This window comes from Sarcophilus harrisii, chromosome 2, assembly GCF_902635505.1.
Source record: "Sarcophilus harrisii chromosome 2, mSarHar1.11, whole genome shotgun sequence".
NCBI classification, from domain to species: domain Eukaryota; kingdom Metazoa; phylum Chordata; class Mammalia; order Dasyuromorphia; family Dasyuridae; genus Sarcophilus; species Sarcophilus harrisii.
The window spans coordinates 353,667,831-353,688,532 of NC_045427.1; the positions used below are offsets into that span (position 1 = coordinate 353,667,831).

Consider the following 20,702-nt stretch of genomic DNA (forward strand, 5'->3'; position numbering starts at 1 on the left):
AGTACAGATGTGGTGGGATCCAGGCAGCGGTCAGCAGACTCAGCACTTCGGCTCCCATCACGAGGCTGCTCTTAATGCAGCTTGTGACTAAGGCATCTTTGGGATGGTTGGGTCGCGCTTTTGATTCATACTGAGCTTGAGTCCATCACAAATAAAATAAGATAACAAAATGCTCTGCAAACCTTAAAATTATGTATAAATGCTAGCTGCCATTATTATTTTTATTATAGATATTGTTGTTATTATTGTTATTGCTATTATCATCATTATATAAGGAATGACTTGATACTCAAAAGGTAGGAAGAGCCTCCAGATATCTAAGAATGATAAGAATTCGTGGCAGAGCCTGCTGTAGCCATAGCAACTGAGCTTGGTGAGGCAGGTTCAGAGCCCCAGGCAGCAACCTGTGGAATTCTGTCTGGCAATGAATTGACCCTGCAGATGAGATGCTATGTCCTGCAAGCAAGGGAGCAACTCCATCCATCATCAAAGCTGCAGGCAGAAAAGAACTTGGAGGGGAAATGCTTCCTAGCAATCTTCCCAGAAGTTGAAGGTACAGAAGCTAGGTCTGACCTGGTTCAGGAGAAGATGTGTTTTGTACTACTATTCTTGTGCCTATCTTTCAGGGAAAACCTTTTGTAAAAGTTAATTGATGCTAATTACAAATTAATGATATCACACAGTATTAACTGATTAAAATGATAGGAAGGCGACTAACTAATATATTAATATAGGGGGAAATCTCATCCAAATGAGTTTGGGCTTATAGCATTAGAAAATAATAATAATAATAGCTTACTTCTATGTAATGTCTACTATGTACCAAGGACTGTGCTAAAGGGCTTTACAATTATTATTTCATCTGATTATCAGAACAACCCTGGGAGCTAAGTGCTATTAGTATCATCCTCATTTTACAGATAAAAAAACGGAAACAAAGAAGAGTTGAATGACTTGCCCAGGATTATATAGCTAGTAAAAGTCTGAGGAAGTCAGCCTGACTTCAAATCTATGCTCTTTGTACTATGTCTCTGTGCCTAATAGACTATCAGAGTTTTGGGAAACTTTAGAGCTTTTGAGTCCTTTTGGAATAAAATGTCTGAAGAAATTTGAATTTAGGAATTCTGAGTTCAAATCCTGGCCCTGTTCAACTTGGTCAAGTCCATTTCCCTGTCTGCCCTTCACATTTCCCATCTGTGTGGTGAAGAAGCTGAATTAGATGTATCATAGTGTAATGGAAAGGATATTGGATTTAAAAGTAGAATAACTCAGTTCAAATTCAGATGTGGATCTCTCCAAGTGCTGAATTTCTCCATTTTAAAAATAAAGCTCTAATTAATTGCTAAGATTTCTTTAAGTTCTGTATGCTAGGATATGTGATCTAAATATCATGCAATGCCCACTTCACCCCCAGAGGTCCCTATGTGTCTCTGGCAAATTTTGCTTGGTCAAAGACAACAGCTAGACCCTCTGCCCCTCCCTAGTAATTCTGCCAGGCTTATGATGAATTGACAGAGCTATAATGAATTGCTAGATCCAGCCGTGCAATCCCTAAACGTCTTCAGTACCTCACTTGTCCTCGCTTAATTAAAACGTGTTCCTGTGACATCAGCCTCATTGTGCAAAGTTATCCCAGCGTGAATTATCAGGGATTTGCTACTTTGATAAATAAACATTAAATGCCGGTCAGGTCCACTCGCTATCAAGCAGGAAGCTGTTCTTCTGATTAAAAGAAGAAGAAGAAAAAAGAAAGGAAAGTGAAAACCTTTTAATTATCAAATACATTCAAATCAATTGAAAATAAAATAGCTTTGCATTTCTTATGCTCAGATGGCAGGAGGGCCCATTGAAATTGGCTAAACAAGAAAATACAATTCAGGGTTAAAAACAGTGATGAGAACAGAGAGGGAGCATGATGTACCCTGAAGGGGAAGGTAGGCAATCTGGCTCAAAGCCCTAACTCTGCCACTGACTCTCTTTATGACTCTGGATAAGTCAATTGTCCTCTGGACCTGTCTTTTCTCCTCTGTAAAATTTTAAAAAAATTTAGGAAAGCTTAATGTGCTACAGCTAGAACTTCTACACTTGTGCTGAACAAGCACTCCTCTCCCCATCAGTCATCTGGATGTTGCTAACATTCTAAATACATGTTCTTCTTCCCAAAAGGGCTGTCACTGTTTGACTCTGCTTTTGGTTTGTCTTGAAGGCTCTGCACCAGCCAGTCTCATTCCCCTTTGCTTTTTCATCAGAGCTGATACCACTGCAAGAAGGATTGTTTGAGTTTGAAGGGACCTTAAAAGATGTCTGCTCTACTCCCACTTAGTGTATCAATTTCCTTCTAGTCCTATGCTTGGAAATCTCAAATATGAGGATCTGAATATCTTTTGGGAAAAACAAATAAAGTTGAAACAAACAAAAACACATTTGTTTTCAACTTTTTCCACTTGTACCCCTTTTTACCTCTCAAATTTTTACATTACTCCAGGTATATAATTATGTAAAATAGTTGTACAAATCAAACATTTTCTCATAATAAATCATAATTTCATGACTCCCTACATTCAGTTACAAGACCCCATATGGGGTGGTGAACCAGTTTATGAAACTGGTTTGTCTAGCACAGAAAACACTTGAAATTCTCAGTCCTTAAACAATTCTGAATGCATTAAAAATAAATTTTAAAAAGTAAAAATGAATGTCAGAACTGGAAGAATTCTTAAACAAAATATAGAATAGGAACTAGTCAACTAAAAATATATGGTATTTAATCTCTACTGGGCTCTCACAGCAGCAAAGCAATCATTTTTACTTTTCTTAATCCATTCACTTCCCCACACCCCACAGCAACTATATCAAAAGCTATCTGTTCTCAAGCTGTTCACAACACTTCCTGTCTCCACCCTGAAAGTTAAGGACATCACATCATCCATCAATGAAAAAATTGAGGTAATTTTCTGAGAGCCCCCTTGTTATGAAAGACACCTTCCAGTGGCTGCTGGGGATCTAATTCTGTCCAGCAGAATAGATCCCTTCATGTGAGAGGATGATAATGATACAAGGAGACTGAGAGGCAGTTGCCTTCTCTGACTCTCTCCTCTTCCCTCTGCCTCCAATTTATTTCATTCCCATTTGCTTGTGAAGTGCATTTCCTTCAGGTGTGTTATAATTCACAGCTGTGGGGGCTTTAGGAGAATCAACCTGCCCCTTCACACTTAGGCATGGTCCTCAACACTCCCTCTTCTCAGATGATTCAGCCATCTTCCACTACCTCCTTCTTCACTTTCATTTGAGATCCAGAGGTAGCTCTTCTTTTTGAAGGCCAATCCATCTACATTTACCCTTTTTCTTATCCCAATCTGAAAACAAATTGTTCTTTTATCCTCTCTCTCTCTCTCTCTCTCTCTCTCTCTCTCTCTCTCTCTCTCTCTCTCTCCCTCCCTCCTCCTCCCCTTTCTTTCCTTCCCCCCCCTCTCTCTCTCTTTCTGCAAGTCTGTCTGTCTCTTTCTCTCTCCTGTCTCTCTGTCTCTGTCTCTCTCTTTCTCTTTTTCTCTCATCTGTCTGTCTATATCTCCCTCTCATTTTCAGTCTCTTCCTCTCTATTGGACTTCTTCCCTACTTCTTGCAAACATACTCATGCCTCCCTTATCTTTAAAATATGACCATTCTCACTAGCGATCATATTTTATTTCTCTATGTTATTCCTCCTCCTAATCTACTGAATAAAGAAGTATGCATCCAACACATGTAGAGGATATTTGTACTAGCAGTAGATTAAAGTCTCCATAAGTGCCAGAAGATGGAAAAGACATTATTGGAAAAGGACTGACATGAAAAGAAGCATTGATAGAATTGGAGCAAGGGTCCAAAGTAGCATCATAGAAAGGAGTGGTCATATTGGAACCTGAGAGGGATAGGGATAAGATTGGTGAGGATGAGAGGATAAGGGGTAGCCTTTAGGTAGCCTAGGACTTAACACTGCAAGTATTATGAGAAGAGGCTTCCTGGACATAGCTAAGGAAAAATCAGTAGATTAGGGCTCCTACTCTAAAGAGACCTGTGATTGAGCAGAGAATAGTCTCAGTTCCTCATTCAAACACTAAAAAAAAGGAATATTGTACCTGCTGTCAGCAATCTTTTCCAGAAATCAGGTTCACACAACAAGAGATCTGACATCTAAATCCTTTTTCTTTAGCTGGGCCTTTGAGGTAAAAGTCTGTTGCTGGAATTTCTAATATCTGGAACTCTGGTCCTAAAGGTGAGAGATTTGGCATCAGAAGCTTGATCAGAAGATCTAATTTGGGTCCTGGAACCCTCTCTACAAAATTCAGTCATTGGCTATTTAACTTCTGCTTGAAGACCTACACTGATGAGGAGGAACTCACTATCACTCAATGCAGCCTATTCCATTGTTGGACAGCTCTAATTTTTTAAAATAATATCTTTCCCAACTACATGTTAGAATGATTTTTAACATTTGTTTCTTTTTAAAGTTTTGAGTTGGAAGCATAGCCAAGATGGTGGAGTAAAGGAAGGAACTCACTCAACCTCTCCCCTAAATTGCTCCAAATTCCTTTAAATAAGGACTCTAAACAAATTTTAGAATATCAGAACACCAAAAAGAAAATGAAGTAGAACATTTTCCAGCTGGAGGCAATTTAGAAGCTCAGCAGAAAAGGTCTGTGACACCAGGATGGGAATGCCAGCCCCAGTCACAGCCACAGCCCCTGCCAGGCCCAAGTTCTGAATCAGCAGCAGTGCTGGAGGCTTTTGGACTTCTCAGCCTGGAGACATCAGGGAGGACTTAGAAGGTCAGTGGAGAGGGTCTGTGGCAAAGAGTCTGATGTGCAGTGTCAGCATAGCCCTGGCCATCAGAGCCCCAGCCCCAGTTAGAGCACCAGATCTTACAGTTACAGTAGGGCAGGGATATACCTAACAGCTCCAGAACAGAAAAAGAGTGCTTGTGTTCAGATTCCTAGAAGGATTTCTGAAAATAGCTGCATAAAAGCCCTGAATTTTGGGACAATGCACCCTCAACCCTAGAAACAGAGCCCTACTTTATCAAAGAGTTGAAAATAGAATAATAGGCTAGGAAAATGAGCAGAAAACCAAAAAAGTTTCTGACCATTGAAAGTTATTATGGTGACAGACAACACATACACTCAGAAGATGATAACAAAGTCAAAGCTCCTACATCCAAAGCCTCCAAGAAAAATAAGAATTGGGCTCAGGCCATGGAAGAGCTCAAAAGGGACTTTGAAAATCAAGTAAGAGAGATAGAGGAAAAATTAGGGAAAGAATTGAGAGAGGTGCAAAAGGAAATACAAAAAGGTAATAAAGAGAAGAATGCCTTAAAAAGCAAAATTGGCCAATTGAGAAAGGAAATATAAAAGCTCACTAAGGAAAATAATTCCTTTAAAAAATAGAATTGATCAAATGGAAGCTAATGACTTTATAGAAACTAAGATACAACAAAACCAAAAAATGAAAAAAATTGAAAAAAATTGTGAAAATTCTCATTGGAAAAACAACTGACCTGAAAAATAGATCTAGGATAATTTAATAATTTAAAAATTATTAGTCTACCTGAAAGTCATGATCAAAAAAAAAAAAACCAGCCTAGATATCATCTTCCAAGAAATTGTCAAGGAAAACTGTCCTTAAATTCTAGAACCAGAGAGTAAGATAGAAATTGAAAGAATCCACCAATCACTTCCTGAAAGAGATTCCAAGAAATTGAAAGAATCCACCAATCACTTCCTGAAAAGAGATCCCAAAATAAAAATTCCGAGGAATGTTATAGCCAAATTCCAGAACTCCCAGGTCAAAGAGAAAATATTGCAAGCATGAGAAAGAAACAATTCAAGTACAATGGAGCCACAATCAAGATAACACAAGATTTATCAGCCTCTATCTTAAAGGACCCTCTGGTCCTTGGCTTGGAATATGATATTCTGGAGAGCAATGGAGCTAGGATTGTGACCAAGAATCACCTACCCAGAACAAACGGAGTATAATCCTTCAGAGGAAAAGGTGGTCATTCAATAAAACAGGATTTTCAAGCATTTGTGATCAGAGCTGAATGGAAAATTTGATTTTCAAAAACAGGACTCTGAAGTAGCATAAGGAGGTAATCTGGAAAGTGTTATCATAAGGGATTCACCAAGGTTTATCTGTTTACATTCCTATGTGGAAGGGTGATACTTTTAATTCATTAGAAGTTCTCATTATTATGACAGTTAGAAGGAGTATATATAGACAAAGGGCATAGGTATGAGTTGAAAATGAAGGGATAATATCTTCTTTTTAAAATGATGAAATCAAAGGGTAAAAGAGGAATTTACAGGGAGAAAGGAAAAGGGAAATGGTGCAAATTATTTGTCATAAAAAGAGGCAAGGAAAAGCTTTTATACTGAAGGAGAAGAGGGAAAGAAGATGAGTGAATGAACCTTACTCTCATCAGAATTGGCTCAAATGGGAAATAACACACATACTCAATAGGGGTATAGAAATCTGTCTTACACTGCAGGGTAATGGGAATGGGATATGGGAAGGGATGGGGGTGATATGGATATGGGAAGGATGTGAGGGTGATAAAAGACAGGGTATATTGGGGAAGGAGTGATCAGTAGCAGAACATTTTTTAGATGATACAAAGGAGAGAGAGAATAAATGGGAGGCAGGAGGACCACCACAACGGTCTCTGTCTTGAAGTCTCCATGAGTCCAGGAGCTTGTGCTCCAGCCTCCAGTCCCCTTTCTTCCTGGAGTCTGTTCCAGACCCCCATGGTGACGGGGGATGGAATGAATGTCTGAGTCCAAGGGCTTATGCTCCAGCCTCCAGTCACCACAAAGGTGGGATATGGAACAAATGTCTGTGGCTTAGTTTTATCCCAGCTTATATACTCTATTATATCATCGTAGATGTGAATCTTGTAGAACTATATTAAGTACTAAATACAAGTATTGAATTAGAGAACTATTAATCACCATGTTAAACTAGATAACCATTGTTTTATCAATTCCACTGACTTAATACCTTGCAAGAATCCTTGCTTCAAGTACAGAGTTCTGGCCCATTACAGAAGATGTATGTTTTCTTTCACAACTTAACTTTTATGGAATGTTTTATGTAACTTCATATGTGGTTTCTTAATTATGAGTGAGATAAGGGAGAACCTAGAACTCAAAAATCTTAAAAACAAATGTAAAAAAAATTACTTTGAATGTGAGGCAAAAAATTAAATAAATAAATACATTTTAACAAAACGAAGTTTTAAGTTCCAAATTCTATCCCTTCCTCCCTGTTCTCCTTCCCTGGAACAATAAGCAATCCAATATGTTATACATATGCAATGATTTAAAACATTACCATTTTGTATAAGATGACACAAACAAAAAAGTGAAAAATACTATGTTTCAGTACGTATGCAGACAACATCAGCCCTGTTTTCTGAAGGTTAGTAGCATATATAGGTAAGAAAATGGGAAATTTTCTGCCTTCCTTCAACTTCCCTAACCATAGTCCCCTTCAATTTTTGCAGTGCTCTCCTCTGGAACTAAATAGTTTAATTTACTTCTCCTTCAATATGAGCATATATGTTCTGACTTCTTAAAAAACTCAAGTTGCCAAAATCATCAGAGTCTGATGGACTACATTCTAACTCTGACATCCAGTAGTCTAAGCTTTCTTCCAGTTCTCACATTCTAGTATATATCCTATATTTTGAGGTCCTTTCCATTACTTATATGTGGAAGTATAGATTCTATAATTCATTTCTAAAGGATGTAGTTCAACTATGGAATTTTTCAGTGATATCCCTGCCCTGTGTCCAATGGTCATAAAGAAAGGATCGTGGAACTGTAGTGTCATGGGATTCTAGACCTGGAAGCGAATTCATCAGTTGTCTATAGGAAACCCCTCATTTTATAGATGAGAAGACTTGTCTAAGGTCACATTGCTTGTGGTGATCTTTTAGGGGGAAAGAAGGAAAAGAAGAAAAATTCATTTAGATAATGAAAAAGGTCTTTTGCTTCTTTAATTAAATTTCTGCAGTGTATTTTTGCCTTGGAAAATTCAATTAGGTTTTAATTTTTGTAATCAAAGAGGCCCCGCTCCTCTGAGCATTTGATTTTACATGTGAGAATTTGAGGTGGCATTCCAATTAAAACATCCCACTCTGGCACAACAGTCCAGAAAGCCTCCTTCCTATGCTGATCAGATGACCCCAAAAGCCCAGTAAGCAAAAGGAGAGTTCCCTAAAAAGGAGCCAGCCCACAAAATTACAGCTTTTATAAGTCTTCCTGGATATCTTCTTGGATAACTTTGAGCAAATATTCACCTGAAGGAATTTTTTTCAACATTTTTCTAGAGGACAGCATAGAATCCAGTTGATTTCTTACTTCTGGAAAGGATATGTGAATATGTTTCTGTATACATCAAGTTACCATCCCTGTGACTTCCCAATCTAAAGAAATGTCCTTCCCTGGCTACCAACATCCCACATGTGTTGATTTTTCTTATGATTAGACTACAAGCTTATAAATATCAAGAACTAATTCACTATTTTAGCTGTATTTATTACAATTCTCACACTTTTTAGCACATAGAATGTACTTATAAAATTAGGAATAGGGACTGGACCCGTGATTTGATTGGGAAAGTAAATTCCTGGGTGAGGAAGGTCTCTCCCTCAGTGAAGGTTGGCACCTTCTTTGCAACCTATAGTTTTAGGGGATACGCTAGGCGAGCACTAAGAGGCTAAGCCAGTGTATATAAAAGGCAAGACTGAAATGCAAGTTTTGCTGGGTTTGAGACCAATTCTTTATCCACTCTGCCAAACTGCCTTTCCTAGTAGGCACTTAATAAATACTTTTCCATCCTCCCACCCACCCATCCATATATCCATATCCATACATTCTCCAGAATGGACACAAGACTTGCACAATTCCATACAACTAGCAAACCAATCTTCTGTCTCTTCTCACTACATCATGATAATCCCCAGCCTTTCTGCAAGGGACTGAAATCTTCTGAAGATGATGATGAAGAAAAGCTCTAAATGAGTACCTGGGAGGTTTGGGTTATAGTGCCTTCCTTTTAAACTTTCTCTGCACAGCTCTCTCTCCCTTCCCCCTTCCTCAAGTGATTAGTCGTCTCTTAGAAATAAGGCCTGACCCCTGTATTTTCTGGTCCCTGCAGCAGAGCTGTCTCTCAGTGGGGGGACCGTGAAGGCAATATATGTATGGGCAGTGGGATGACAATAATCAGCCTCATCAGGATGTGGAGGGCCCTGGAGTGCAGCTGGATGATGAAGTGTGAACTCACTCAGAGGGGAACAACAGGCCTATTCAGGAGTGATGTAGTCCACAATCTAGCTGTGGAGTGTAAGGGTGATTGAATTCTGAAAGATGATTGTGTATTCATGCATGCATCCATGGCGATATCTCAGAATAGACAAAAACACCCCATAAAGAAACATTGTCTTTAGGCTTTATGTAAAACAAAACTATACATATACATATATAGATTACATGGGTTTTTTTTTTCCTTCAGAACACAGAATAAAAGAGCTAGAAGAGGTTTCAGAGTATATCTGGCCCAACCTTCTTATTTTCTCCCCTCCCCCAGGGCAGGAATCCCCTCAGTCACAGATCCACTGCTTAATGTTGAAATGTCCTTAGTGACAGGAGACTCACTATTTCCTCAGGTTGCAGCATATTCTGAGTTTTTTAAGCTTTATTTTTGCTTTGTATTTTTAAACTACAATCATTTCCCCTTAACTGTCCCCACCCTGCAGCTGAACAATTTTCTTATTTTAAAAAAAAGCATTTAAGGAAATTCAGCTGGCATGACGACTTCACAATAACAATGTAAGCCATACTGCACATCTGTGGTCCCCATATCTCTAATGGAACCAAAGTGGGTTTTCTTAGTAATTCTCTGAAATGGTTTATGACAACCCATCACTTATAAATTTCAATTTTTTCTTAACTATTGACATAGATAGCATGGTGTAGTGGATACAACATGAGATTTCAGGGAGACTTTGGTTCAAGGCCTGACGACATATATTGCTTGTATAACCCTGGACACATCATTTAACCTCTCAACAATTCCACATTAAGGCTATAGACAAAGCAGTTGTTGTTCTGCATTGATAGAGGGAACAAAAAATGTTAGGTCTAAAAAATAATTTATGACATTGTAGAAAGGCATATTGTTCTCTTGGTTCTGCTTTCTTCAATCTATATTACTCCATTCCAATGTTGTCATGTTTCTCTAAATTCAGTCAGTCAGTCAGTCAATTGGTAAACATTTATTAAGGACCTCTTATCATGTATCAGGCTCTGTGCTAAGTATTAGGGATACTAAGAGAAGCCACAGATATTCTCCACTTTCAAGTAGTTCACAATTTGATGGGGGAGACAAGATACAAAGGACTATATATGAAGAAAATATATACTCCTTATCTAGTGGGAATAATTAACAGAAGGAAGGCACTGGTATGAAAAAACATCAGAAAGACTTCTTGTAGAAAGTAGGATTTTACTGAAACATGAAGATAGCAAAGAGGCAGAAATGAAGAGGGAGAGCGTTCCAGGTATAGGGATGGCTAGTAAAAATGCCCTGAGCTGAGAGATGGAGTGCTTTTTGTAAGGATCAGCCCAAAGGCAGGGTCATTGGATCATGCTATATGCGGAGGAGGAGAGGGATATAAGATATAGGAAGAGTGTAAAAAAGTAAGGCAGGATGGGGAGGAGGCAGAGAGGAAATATATTACAAATGGCTTTGGATGATTTGGTCATATTCTTTTGCATTAACATACCACAGACATTTCCCAAACTGTCCCATTGTTGGACAGCTCTCAGTGTTAGTGTTTCCCTTCCTCAAGACTTTCTTGATCTGTCTCGCTCTGCCTCTACTCATTGTTTCTGATTCTCTTCCATTCTAGTCCCTTTTCCTGACCACAATCTTTCAGACATTTGAAGAAAGAGATGAACTTCCTACTCTTAAACCTAGATCTTCTTAATGCTAAACATCCAATTCCTTCAGTTGATCCTTGTATGCCATGGTTTCAAGTCCCCTAATCAAGCCCTAATTATCCTCCTCCTCTAGATTAATAATCTTCTGGGGGTTTTTAAGCAATTTTCCTTAAAACATGGTGTTTAAAACAGAATGCCATTCTTTTGATTGGCTGAACTGATAAACTGCTATTTCACAGAATATGACTTTAACAGTAGTCATCAGTCATCTTGACTTTTGTCTTGTCCCTGGATTTCAATGACTTTGGAGAAGAGAGTAAGTTGATAACTTTGTCAGTTCTGCCTAACTTGAATCTAATTCATATTCAAGTCTACATCATATTGATGTCATTGCTCCTCTTCAAGAACAAAGAATGGACAACAACTATGGCTTAGCTCAGGATCCTGCATGGCCACCAATCACACATTAATACTTATATGCATCTATTCATTGACATCAATCTATTTTCAAATCTTGCTATTTCTACCTTTGAAATATATCTTTTCTATATGCAAAGGTGTGTTGATAAATTTTGAAATTTAATTCTTTGAAAAATAATGCACACGTGACATACTTTTAAAATTTAATAACCTTTTATCCATCATTTTCTTGAGTGTAAATAATCAACAAAACAATAAATCAAGCCCAAATTTGTAGTATTCATCTATTTCTGATGTGTGAATAGTCATATTAAACATTTAACAATCATCTGGGCCCAGCACCTTCATCTCTCCTCTGACTTCCGCCAAATCAATACAGGCCGCCTTCATCAATTCACATCAAGGCTATTACAATAATTTCTGGTTGGTGTCCATTGCCTCCAATTTCCCTTCCTCTAATCCATTCTCCACTCAGCTACCAAAGTGATTTTCTTGAAAAGTATGATTATATCACCTCTACTCCTCTTCCCCCCAATTCAGTAGCTTCAAGTGACTCCCTACTATCTTAAGTCAAATAGGAAACCCTCTGATATTCAAAGGAAACACAACCTTGCCCAATCATATCTTTTCCAGTCTTCTTGCACTTTTCTCCCCTCTAAAAAATTTAGGAGCCTGAAATACTTCTTTTTTTTTTCTGTCTCTCACACATGACATTTTATCTTCTAACTTGATATATTTTCAGTGGTGCCTTCCCCACCCCCTAGTCTAGCCTGAAATATTCTCCAATCTCACCTTTCTTTCTTAATTCTCTTAGTTTCTTTGAATATTCAGTTCAGGGAAGAGGATTCTGGGGAGATAGTGGAATAAGTTAGTAAATTTCAAGCTCTCCAGATTTTCCCAAAAAAAATAGAACAAATTTGTGTCTCAGAGTGAACATAGACTAGTGAAAATCATGAAGACTTGGGGCAGAACTGAGATCCTTCTACTACAACCCAAGAAGATCTGAAGAAAGTCACTGGGCTGGGGATTATCCTGTGTGAATTGCAAACACCTCCCAGCTAGCTCCACAGAAATTGGAAGTAGGGAGCCCTGGAGCAAAGTGGGTGTGGCAGCAGCCTGAACAGAAACCATAGAAACTTTCATCTCCTGAACTGCTTGAGGAGTCTGGGGTCTGAATAAGACTAAATGAACCTCATTTTATTAGGAAAGCCAAGCCAAGCTGTGCTGTCGAAATGCAGCCTTGGGTGAGAAGAAAATAGCACACTCAGTGAGTTGCAGAGACTATGGAGCAGGAATACTGCTGGCTGTGGGCACTTACTAGAGTGTGGAGTTTTTGGTTTGAGGTTCCTGGTCAGAGGGAAGAGCTGAAATGACGCTAGAGGTACCATCTCCTCATCCTACAATTAGAGATGCTAATACCTCTTATTTAAAAAAATGAACCAGAAAAGAAGAAATAACCTTACTATAGAAACTTACTTTGGGAACAAGAAAAACAGGGATTCATCTTCAGAGGATATTGAAGTAAAAAATTAGCATTGAATAAGGAGAAGGTAGTGAAGCCATGAGAGACCAAGAAATAACAGAACAGATAATAAAGAATGAAAAAATAGAACAGAATGTGAAACAACTTATAAGAAAAATGACAGATCTGTTCTCCAGATGAAGAAGAGAAAATATAAGAATAGTTGGACTGCTGAAAGTTGTGACTAACAAAGATTATGAGCAGACAATTTTTAGATGAAAAAATTAAAACCATTTCTAGTCATATGAAGAGGTGCTCTAAATCATTATTGGTCTGAGAAATGCAAATTGAGACAACTCTGAGGTACCATTACACACCTCTCAGATTGGCTAAAATGACAAGAAAAGATAATGATGAAATTTGGAGGGGCTATGGGAAAACTGGGATACTAATACATTGTTGGTGGAGTTGTGAACTGATTTGATCATTCTGGAGAGCAATTTGGAACTATGCCCAAAGGGCTATCAAAATGTGCATATCCTTTGATTTAATAGTGTTTTTACTGGGCTTGTATCTTAAAGAGATCATAAAGGAGGGAAAGGGACCCACATGTGCAAATATCCAGCAGGATGATTTCAGAGAGGCCTGGAGAGACTTACATGAACTGATGCTAAGTGAAATGAGCAGAACTGGCAATAGCAACATTATACAAGGATCAATTCTGATGGACATCTCATCTACAATAAAGTGTTTCAGACCATTTCCAATGGACTTGTGATGAAGAAAGTCATCTGCACTCAGAGAGAGGGCAGTGGGAACTGAATCATGGTATTTTCACTCTCTTTGTTGTTGTTTGCTTGCATTTTGTTTTCTTTGTCACTTTTTTCTCTTTTTGATCTGATTTTTCTTGGGCAGAATGATATGTGTGGAACTATGTATAGAGGAACTGCACATATTTAACATGTATTGGATCACTTGCCGACTGAAAGAGGGGGTGAGGAAAAGGGAGGGGAAAAATCAGAACACAAGGTTTTATAAGGGTGAGTGTTGAAAAGTATTCATGTGTATGTATGTATATATATATATATATGTATGTATTATATATATATATAAAATAAAAAGCTTTAATTAAAAAAATAAAGTTGCGACCAAAAAAAGAACCTTAATACAATAATGCCGATTTACTTGTCCTGGAGTGATAGAACATGAGAGGAAAGCAGAAATATAAAAAAATCCACTTATCACCACCTCAACAAGATCCTTTGTGGAAAACACATAGGAATATTATTGCCAAATTTTGAAATCCCCAAATCAAAGAGTAAATTTTGCAAGAAACAGAAAAAAATAATTCAACTAAGCTGGAGCTGAAACTACAATTAGAATTGTATAGGACTTATCAACAGCCATAATAAAAGACCACAGGTCCTCGAATTATATCTACTAACAATCAAAAGAACTAGGCCTGTGGCCAAAAATACCACATCCAGCAAAATTATCTATAACATTGAGTGAGAAAAAAATGGACAACTTGCAGATTTTCAGGACTTTCTATCAACCAAACCAGAGCTTAATAGAAAATTTAACATATAATAGCCAATATCAAAGCTCAGTTTCTAGGAACTTATCATGCACAAATTGTTTATAGTTTTTTTTAATATGAAAAATGTATACCATATGTTTAAGTTTGACATCAACAATAGGGTATCTCAAAGAAAGTTTGGGGTAGAGTTAAGGTAAAAATAATAATTATGTTATACAACTGAGGTGCAGAGGAAGAATAGAGACAGAGGCATTAAAGGGGAGAAAACATCTCATTGTTCTGAAAACCTACTCACATTGGGAATTGGTTAAATAGGCAACAATGCATATATATCATGAAGGGTATACCCTCCAAAATCTATAAAGAAATAAGGGGGGAGGGATGGGCATATGGGGAAGTAAAAGGTGAGAAAAGAAAACAAGGGAGAACTCCATGGGTGAGGGGAGATTAAGTAATAGCAAGGCAAGTTAAGGAGCAGAATTAAGGCAAAGAGTCAGCAGGGACAGGAAATATATGTGTGTAGTGGGGGAGGGGTGATATGTGTATGTATATATCTACATCATTATACATAAATATATCTTTTCTTAGCTATAGCTTGCTTGGGAGTGGTTGGGGGATAATAAAGGAAAAAACAATAGAGTAAAAAAGTTGCACAGTAGAGACAAAAGAACAATTTATAAGGAAGTAAAGAAATGATGGATATTCATGAATATAATTTCTTCTACTAATATATTTACTTTTTATTAAAGCTTTTGATTTTCAAAACATATGCATGAATAATTTTCAGCATTCAGACCTCTAAAACTTTGTGTTCCAAACTCTCTTCCCTCCCTTCCCCATCCCCTCCCCTACATGGCAAGTAATTCAGTATATGTTAAACATGTGTGATTCCTCCATACATATTTCCACAAATATTATGCTGCACAAGAAATATCAAAGCAAAAAGGGAAAAATGAGAAAGAAAGCAAAATGCAGGCAAACAATAACGAAAAGTAAAAATACTATGTTGTGGTTCATACTCAGTCCCCACAGTCCTCTCTCTAGGTGCAAATGGCTCTCTTCATCATAAGATCATTGGAACTGGCCTTGATCATCTCATTGTTTTGAAGAGCCATGTCCATTAAAATTGATCATCATATAATCTTGTTGTTGCCATGTACAATGATCTCCTGGTTCTGCTCATTTCACTTAGCATCAGTTTATGTCTCTCCAGGCCTCTCTGACATCATGTTGCTGATCATTTGTTATAGAACAATATGTATTTACTTTCTTGAACTAGTACTTTGTTGATATATATTTTGAATCCTCCCTGATGTTTTGTTGGACACATGAAAATATTTTGTTTTGTTTTGTTTTAGTATTCCTTTTCTGTTTTTATTTTTTCTTATTCTGTTTTTCCCCTGACCTTTATTATATATAATTTTATTGCATCATGATTTGAAAAAAAAAGATGCATTTAATATTTCTGCCTTTCTGCATTTGATTTTGGGGTTTTTATGCCCTAATACATGGTCAATTTTTTGTGAAAGTTACATGTACCATCACTAAAAAAGTATATTCCTTTCTGTCTCCATTCAATTTCCTTTAAAGGTCTATCATACCTAACATTTCTAAAATTCTATTTACCTCTTAACTTCTTATTCATTTTGTGGTTTGATTTATCTAATTCTGAGAGTGCAAGGTTGAGATCCCTCACTAGTATAGTTTGCTGTCTAATTCTTCTTGGAGCAATCTTTACTATTCATCTAAGAATTTGGATGCTATATCACTTGGTGCATATATGTTTAGTATTGATTTTACTTCATTATCTATGGTATCCTTTAGTAATATATAGGTTCCTTCCTTATCTCTTTTAATTAGATCTATTTTTGCTTTTGCTTTATCTGAGATTAGGATTGCTACTCCTGCTTTTTTTTTTTTTAACTTCAATTGAGGCATAATAGATTCTGCTCCAGCTTTTTACCTTAACTCTGTGTGTATCACTCTGTTTTAAATGTGTTTCTTATAAACAACATATTGTAGGATTCTGGCTTTTCATCTAGCCTGCTATCTGCTTCTGTTTATGTGAGAGTTTATCCTATTCACAATTACAGTTAAATTATTAACTCTGTATTTCCTGCCATCTTATTTTCCCAAGTTATATTTTTCTTTTTCCTTTCCCCTTTCCTTCTCCCCAGTGGTTTGATTCTGATGACCACCTCCTTCAAACATCTCTTACCTTTTACAATCCATCCCCTTTTCTTATCCTTTTCCCTTCTACTTCTGTTTTCCCTTCTATTAGCCTCCCCCATTCTTTTCCTCTTTCATCTTCTACTTCTCTGTAGGGTAAAACAAATTTCTCTGTGAGCTAAATAAGTTTGATATTCTTTCTTTGAGCCAAATCTGATGAGAGTAAGGTTATACATGTGCTCATCCCCCCTTCTTTCCTTCAATTCTAATAGGTCTTTTTTGTCTCTTCATGAAATGTAATTTACCCCCATTTTATCTCCCATTTGCTCTTCTTCCAGAACAATCCCCTTTCTGCCTCTAGTTTCTTTTTTATATCATTACAATAAAATCAAATTATACCTACACCCTCTAAATAAACCCTTATCATAGATAGAGTCCTCAGAACTTAAACATATCATCTTCCAATATAGGGATATAAACTTTTTAACTTTTAAAAGAAACAGTTATAATAAAATAAATTTTAATAAAAGAAAAAGATTCAGTTCAAATCCCACCTTCACCAGGAGAGGATTTTGTGGCCACTCTCTCTCCTTGCCCAAAAACTTCCTTGTATTTTATTTTGTATATGAATTCTTTGAGGACAAGAAATACACCCATGAACACACACACAAATATATGTACATATATATGGATGTATATATGTGTGTGTGTGTTTTTTATATATGTGCATGTGTTTGTGGGTACATATGTGTGTATACACATTCCCCTTTTTTTCTATGTGCAGACCTTAGCATAGAGTCTGAAACATAGTAAATGATAACTAAATTTCTGTCAATTGAATGACATAGTTCTATAATCTAAGACAAATTGCCTTTTACAGATATAGGCATATAGTAGAAAGGGCATTAAACATGTGGTCAGGAAGAATTCAGTTCAAATCCCACCTTTGTTCTTTACAGGAAAATAAACTGAGGCAAGTCCCTTAATCTCTTTGTACCTGATCTTCCTCATCTGTAAAATAAGGAGGCAGTGGGACTCAATAATTTTTAGCTCTTTTTTGACTATGTCTTACAGACATACAATAAGCCTTAAAAATATATACATTAAAAATATGGAACTCTCTTTTCGAGAGGTTTGATCTTATTAAAAGAACTTTGCAAGTTCTTTAAGGAAGTCTGGTCTGCTCTGTTTCTATTTAATTCTGGTCCCATCTCATTATTTATTTGTAATATTACCTTTAAATTATGTAAGAGAAAGAGATAAATGTGGAAATAGATATAAATACATATATGCATTCCTAATATATATAAAACTATATATGTGTATTTGTAAATGTATTTATGTATAAGATAATGAATTTTATAAACCTTATCTATTCAACTGCATCTTATAATATAGTTAACAGATATTCTTCATCCCTTTGCTTTCTCCAGAGGGCTGAAGATGAAACATAAACCTACCTCCCGGAAATAGAAAATGTCAAGAATACCTAGGGAATCAATGAAACAAAAATGTGAAAAAGATAGCCTAGCAGTACCACATTTCAATCTGGTACCAGACTGCAATGTGGTAATTATGAAAACAATATGGTATTGGCTAAGAAATAGAGTGGTAGTTCAGTGGAATAGAATGATTCAACATCACATCAATCCTCTGTGGGTTTTGGAATGAATACCCACATATATTCAGAGTGTAACAAATTTTCAGAAGAAAATATTTTAGAACTTAAGGAAAGATTTATCTCAATTGGGTAGGGGGGATGGGGCTCAGCACAGGGAGGCCCAGAATGGAGGCCTCTGCAAGCTGGGGGAATCTAGGGGAAGACTCTCTGCCAAAATACAATAGCATTGTCTACACTGTCCTGATTTAGAAGTCAGTTGATCAACAGACTAGTTTTGAGATTCCAGCACAACTACAGAAGGCAAATAGAGCCACTAAACCCCAGAATAATTCAGGACTTGATCATGCCCACCCAGTATAGGAGAGAAGCCAGCATCATGGCCCCAGGGAAGCATGGAGCCACTGTTGCCTATAGAGGAAGTTTGGGACAATCTCCACTTTACCCTAAGAACAGACCTCAACCTTTAAAAATGAGCAAAAAAGCAAAAAGAGCTCTGATAATAGATAGCTCTGTATAGACGCAGAGAAGAACAGATCTGAAATCCTGAGGATGCTAAAGGCAAAACATCTCAAAGTCTCAATGGGTGATATGAGTTGGTCTCCAAATCAAAAGCTCTCTTGGAAAAATTCAAAAAGGATCTTAAAAGAGATTTAGAAGAAAAACAAGGAAAGGAAATGAAGGCCTTGCAAGAGAGTACAGAAATTGTCTGAGGAAAACCACTCCTTAAAAATAGATTTGGCAAAATAGAAAAAGAAAACAATTCCTTGAAAAACAGAATTGGTGAAATGGAAACAGAGAACAACTCCCTAAAAAATAGAACTGGTGAAATGGAAAAAAAAATCCAGTGAGCAAAACAAATCATTTAAAAGTTCAATTGGACAATTTCTAAAGGAGGTAAAAAAGCTAATTGAAAAAAAAATTCACCAAAAATTACAGTTGAACAAATGGAAGTCAATGATTCAATGAGACATCAAGTTCGTTTAACTGATTAGTCAAAAAAAAACAAGAAAACAAATAAAAAGAAAAGAAAAGGTAAAATAGCTCATTGGAAAAATAACTGACCTCTAAAATAAATCTAGGAGAGATAACCTAAGAATTATTGCACAGAAAACTATGATGGAAAAAAAAAGAGCCCAGACAACATCTTTCTTTTTTTTATGAAAGCTTTTTATTTACAAAACATATGCATGGGTAATTTTTCAACATCGACCCTTGCAAAACCTTTTGTTTCAAATTTTCTCCTCCTTCCCTCTACCTCCTCCTCAGCTGGCAGGTAGCTAGACAACATCTTTCAAGAAATCATCAAGGAAAACTACCCTGATATACTTTAACTGGAGGGTAAAATAGCCATTGGTAGAATCTACTAATCAACTTAGAAAAGAGATCCCAAAATAAATATTCCAAGGAATATTGTAGCTAAATTTCAGAATTATAAGATCAAGGAGAAAATACTGCAACCAGTCAAAAAGAAAAAAATTCAATTTTTGAGGATCCACAATCAAGATTATCCAGGACCTAGCAGCTTCCACTTTAAAGGACTGAAGAGCCTGGAATATGATATTCCAGAAGGCAAAGGAGCTTGGACTACAGCCAAGAATCAACTGTCCAACAAAACTAAGCATTACATTTCAGGGGAAAAGATGGACATTCAATGAAATATGGGGTTTTCAATTATTTTTGATAAAAAACAGATTTGATCAAAAAATGTCATCTTCAAATATAGAATTCAAGAGAAGCATAAAAAACTAAAAGGTAAGGGAAAAAAACTGGTCCCACATGAGAAGATGATATATTTAACTCTTGAGAATGGTATATTTGTTTGGGGTATACTTAGAGAGTGTAGATATAATTGGACTTAATTGTGATGAAATAAAAAAGAAACTAGGGGTGGAAAAGTGATTGTACTAGAAGAAGAGGAAAGGGGAGGTAAAATGGAATGAATCACATCACATGAAAAGGCAAAAAGAGCTATTACTGTTGAGGGAAAGAAGGGAAGGGAATGAGCATTGTTTGAACCTTAATCTCATCAGATTTGTATGATAGAAAGAATATCAGACATATTTAGTTTGATAAAGAAACTTGTCTCATGTTATAGGAAAGTGTGAGAGGAAAAGGGGGAGATTAATAGAAGGAAGACTAGAAGTAGAAGGGGATAGGGATAAGAATGGGGGCTATAAAAGGGAAGGCAAATTGAGGGAGATGATGATCAACAGAAAAAAGAATCAAAGAAAAAGGAAAAGAATTTATATGTATAAAAATATTTATATCTGCTCTTTATGTAGTGACAAAGAAATGGAAAGTGAGAGGAAGTCCTTTAATTGGGGAATGATTGTGATTAGATATTGTTGTACTTTAAGAAATGGAGGTGGCCTAGTAATACTGAATACTAAACTATACCATAAGGAAATTATCATTAAAAAATATTTGGTTGAGAAATTTTAAAAAAGAACGTAACAAATTAGGTAAATAAAACTGAAAAGCAAATAAACATAGAAGCACAGAACTTGA

The 20,702-nt window shown here is 36.6% G+C and overlaps 1 long non-coding RNA gene across 4 annotated transcripts in view; it reads right to left on the reverse strand.

Moving 5' to 3' along the window:
• Window positions 1-20,702, reverse strand: part of LOC116421617 — a 188,107-nt gene that overhangs the window by 81,615 nt on the left and 85,790 nt on the right. For 3 of the 4 annotated variants that reach the window (XR_004232080.1, XR_004232079.1, XR_004232078.1), the window contains 2 exons: window positions 4,119-4,249; window positions 1,569-1,722 (listed from right to left, as the gene is read on the reverse strand). This is a non-coding gene — a long non-coding RNA (uncharacterized LOC116421617). The remainder of the gene's footprint in view (window positions 1-1,568; window positions 1,723-4,118; window positions 4,250-20,702) is intronic. The other variant, XR_004232081.1, reaches the window with a different exon arrangement.